We start from the raw sequence: 5000 nt of genomic DNA on the forward strand, positions 1-5000 counted from the left end.
AGACCCAGTGCCCTTCATCTTCGATCTTTTTGGGTTTTACAAAATTTAAAAAAAAGAAAACAAATAAAATGGATATTAGAACCTTTCAGTTCGGGAAAATAAAAATAAGACCCCAAAACAGAACTTTTTGGGGTGTTTCAAAACCCCTTCTTCGGCTCAAAAGCCTAACCCCAAAAACCCCAGAAAAAAAAATTTTTGACAAAGAATGTCCCTTGGCCTGGGGATGTTTTTTCTCCCATATGTTAGTGTGTGTTTGGCAAAGAAAAAAACTCAAACATTACCCCCCGGAATTTAAAACGGACGAAAACACAAATGTTGTGTAACCTTGAACTTTTATATTTGGGAAAAATTCAGTTAAGGGGGGAAGTATTTAAAAAAAAAATCAAATAAAAAAAGGGCCCCAATTTGACGTCAACTTCGTTGTATCCTTTGTTTGAAATGAGTTGACTTACTGGGTCTTTTTTTATATTTTTTTTGCCATCCCCCCCATTTATAAATTTCTCACTAAAACGTTTTAAACCGGGACTAAAAAATTTTACATATATTTTCCATGGGTCTTTCCCTTTTAAATTTTTTCCGGTTGGCAAAAAAGAGCAAACAAAAAGATTTTCCCCAAACAGTAGGGCAAAAAAGGGGGGGGGGGAAGATTCACCCCCAAACTTTTTCAGTTTATTGTCAAAAAAGTTTTTTGATGGGTGAACAAAAATTTACCGAATCCTAAATCCCAACCGTTCCCACATTTGGAAATTCTGTACAAATCCTTTTTAAATAAAAAAAGGAACGTTTTCCCTAATTTTTTTTTCGTAGATGTCCATTTTTTTTTTTTTTTTTCCAGCGAATAAGAGACTGGGGAAACAGAGAAGCGTTTAAAACCCCGGAAAATTTTTTAAAAAACCCCCAAAAAATTTCTGGTCATTTCTAGGACAGGGAAATTCATAACATGTGAAATCTTGCCTGAGGTTGGTCGGACGCGTTCATTGCGGAGTTCATGTCTCAGATATGTCACAGTTTCACCCCCGATTGTCAATTTGTCCATATTAATGACGATGTTGTTAGTCATCCAGAACTTTGTAAAACGGCCACGAGATGTGCCCCATGATCCCCCACGTCTCAGAAAAAACGACGATGTCGTCAATATAGACCGCTGGAAAGTTATCTGATCCATACAATATATTATTAAGGCGGTGCTGACATGCGGCGGGTGCCCCGACCAAGCCGAATGGAATGACGTTGTATTCAACGGAGAGCCCAAATGGGGTGACTGAAGACTGTATTGTAAGATGTTTGGAGTCTTGGTGAAGAGAGACTTGAAGATATCCAGATTTGAGATCGATGACACTTGGCACTTTGGCTGATGAGACGTTGTCGATGACGTCATCAATACTTGGAATGCGATATTTCGTTAAGTTGTCGACAGTCCCACAATACGTCTCCAGCTTACGTCTGCCTTTTTTCTCAATAAACATGGTGATGAATTGTTGGACTCGCTGTTGAAAGGGCGTTTGTCGTTTAAATGTTTGTTGAGTTCTCTTTTGAGAATGATTTTCTTTGCCGAGGGCAATCTATGGTAGGTCGGTTGGATAGCTTTCACAGATTTAAGTCTGATGTCACAGGACGGAAGAAGGGAGACACTGGGTTCATCGGATCAAAGGTCTCGATGCCGGGTGAGGATGACTCTCACATCGTCTCGCAGTTCGCGTCAGAGATGATTCAGGTGGCTGTCCATTCCATCCAGGTATTCCCATAATTTTCTGAAGTCAACTTCAAATAATGGTTTGATTAAATTAATATGGAAGACATCTTTCTTTTTCTTTATGTCAGGAGTTTGAATCAGGTAATTTGTATCGCTGATTTTTTTCTAGTATTTTGTAAGGGTCTGACAATTTGACCTTACAGTGGTGGTAATTGGTAGGGGGGAAAAACTATAGTATTTTGTAAGGGCCTGACAATTTGACCTTAAAGTGTTGTTAATTGGTAGGAGGAAATCTTTAGTATTTTGTAAGGGCCTGACAATTTGAGCTTAAAGTGGTTGTAATTAATTGGTAGGGAGGAAAACTATAGTATTTTGTAAGGGCCTGACAATTTGACCTTAAAGTGTTGTTAATTGGTAGGGAGGAAATCTTTAGTATTTTGTAAGGGCCTGAAAATTTGACCTTAAAGTGGTTGTAATTAATTGGTAGGGAGGAAAACTATAGTATTTTGTAAGGGCCTGACAATTTGACCTTACAGTGGTGGTAATTAATTGGTAAGGAGGAAAACTATAGTATTTTGTAAGGGCCTGACAATTTGACCTTAAAGTGGTGGTAATTGGTAGGGAGGAAGTCTATAGTATTTTGTAAGGGCCTGGAAATTTGACCTTACAGTGGTTGTAATTAATTGGTAGGGAGGAAAACTATTGTATTTTGTCAGGGCCTGACAATTTGACCTTACTGTGGTGGTAATTAATTGGTAGGGAGGAAAATTATAGTATTTTGTAAGGGCCTGACAATTTGATCTTAAAGTGGTGGTAATTAATTTGTAGGGGAGGAAAGCTATAGTATTTTGTAAGGGCCTGGCAATTTGACCTTACAGTGGTGGTAATTAGTTGGTAGGGAGGAAAACTATAGTATTTTGTAAGGGCCTGACAATTTGACCTAAATGTGGTTGTAATTAATAGGTAGGGAGGAAATCTATAGTATTTTGTAAGGGCCGGACAATTTGACCTTAAAGTGGTGGTAGTTAATTGGTAGGGAGGAAAACTATAGTATTTTGTAAGGGCCTGACAATTTGACCTTAAAGTGGTGGTAATTGGTAGGGAGGAAAACTATAGTATTTTGTAAGGGCCTGATAATTTGACCTTAAAGTGGTGGTAATTAATTGGTAGGGAGGAAAACTATAGTATTTTGTAAGGGCCGGACAATTTGACCTTAAAGTGGTGGTAGTTAATTGGTAGGGAGGAAAACTATAGTATTTTGTAAGGGCCTGATAATTTGACCTTAAAGTGGTGGTAATTAATTTGTAGGGAGGAAAACTATAGTATTTTGTAAGGGCCTGACAATTTGACCTTGCAGTGGTGGTAATAATTTGGTAGGGAGGAAAACTATAGTATTTTATAAGGGCCTGACAATTTGACCTTAAAGTGGTGGTAACTAATTGGTAGGGAGGAAAAATAGTATTTTGTAAGGGCCTGACAATTTGACCTTAAAGTGGTGGTAATTGGTAGGGAGGAAAACTTTAGTATTTTGTAAGGGCCTGACAATTTGACCTTAAAGTGGTTGTAATTAATTGGTAGGGAGGAAAACTATAGTATTTTGTAAGGGCCTGAAAATTCGACCTTAATGTGGTGGTAATTAATTGGTAGGGAGGAAAATTATAGTATTTTGTAAGGGCCTGACAATTTGACCTTACAGTGGTGGTAATTAATTGGGAGGGAGGAAAACTATAGTATTTTCTAAGGGCCTGATAATTTGACCTTAAGTTGGTGGTAATTATTTTGTAGGGAGGAAAACTATAGTATTTTGTATGGACCTGACAATTGACCTTACAGATTTGGTAATTAATTGGTAGGGAGGAAAACTATCGTATTTTATAAGGGCCTGACAATTTGACCTTAAAGTGGTGGTAATTGTTAGGGAGGAAAACCATAGTATTTTGTATGGCCTGACAATTTGCCTTAAAGTGGTGGTAATTAAGTGGTAAAGAGGAAAACTATAGTGTTTTGTAGGAGCCTAACAATTTGACCTTAAAGTGGTTGTAATTAATTGGTAGCGAGGAAAACTATAGTATTTTGTAAGGGCCTGAAAATTTGACCTTAAAGTGGTGGTAACTAATTGGTAGGGAGGAAAACTAAAACGCTGTCAACAACATTGAACAAACGTGGTTTACATTTTAAGCTGTATGTAAACTTCATTTCATCTTTTGTACAGGACAATATTATCTTTGCTATTTCCGAAACATGTAAAAACAGTCCTAAAGTCAATGACATATTCCAAATCATTAGTATGCTGATTTGAAATAAGTTTGTGTTTTAGAATTTCCAAAGGTCCTCTGACAGTATGTCTAACTACTAACTCAGAGGGGAAAGCCCAAAGATTCCTGCTCACGTTCCTTGTTGCAAAGAGAACAAGGTGTAAATTTTCATTCCAATCCTGTTTCATGTCATTACAAAAGGTTCTAAAAAGACTTTTTATAGTTTTATGATAACGTTCTAAAGCTCCCCGAGTTTCAGAATGGTAGACAGAAGAGAACACAACATTGATCTCGTAAGGATGGACATGTTCATCTACAAAACAGGAGACGTTGACAAATTCCTACAAACAAGTGACATTCTGTATCATCACTTTGAAAGGAGTGTCTTTCAAGTGAGTATTTTGGCCACAGTCAATGAGTCCTTGGCGTCTTACCAAATCCAAATAATGCTAAAGGTGGATAAAAATACCTTGATTCATGCTTTATTCTGACTGCTTGAAGCCAAAGCAGTCTTCCATATTAAAAGGATGTTCCGATTTCCGATACAAATTGGATTCAATAGTCTGATGTCACTACTACTACTTCTACTACTACTACTACTACTACTACTACTACTACTACTACTACTACTACTACTACTACTACTACTACTACTACTACTACTACTACTACTACTACTACTACTACTACTATTACTACTACTACTACTACTACTATACTACTACTACTACTACTACTACTACTACTACTACTACACTACTACTACTACTACGTACTACTACTACTACTATACTACTACTACTACTACTACTACTACTACTACTACTACTACACTACTACTACTACTACTACTACATATACTACTCTAACTACAATATATATATATATATATATATATATTGATTTTGTCTTGGGTCACTGTATCCGGATTGTGTTTAAAACCGGAATGTTTAAAAACGATAACAACTGATAACGTCCAATTATTCTACATACTTTTATCTATTGTGTCCTATCCTCTCAAAACGGTTGTTTGTAAAGTTGTTGAAAATTCA

Source organism: Berghia stephanieae, chromosome 15 (genome assembly GCF_034508935.2).
Source record: "Berghia stephanieae isolate SIO BIC M18660-M18661 chromosome 15, UCSD_Bste_1.3, whole genome shotgun sequence".
Taxonomy (NCBI): domain Eukaryota; kingdom Metazoa; phylum Mollusca; class Gastropoda; order Nudibranchia; family Aeolidiidae; genus Berghia; species Berghia stephanieae.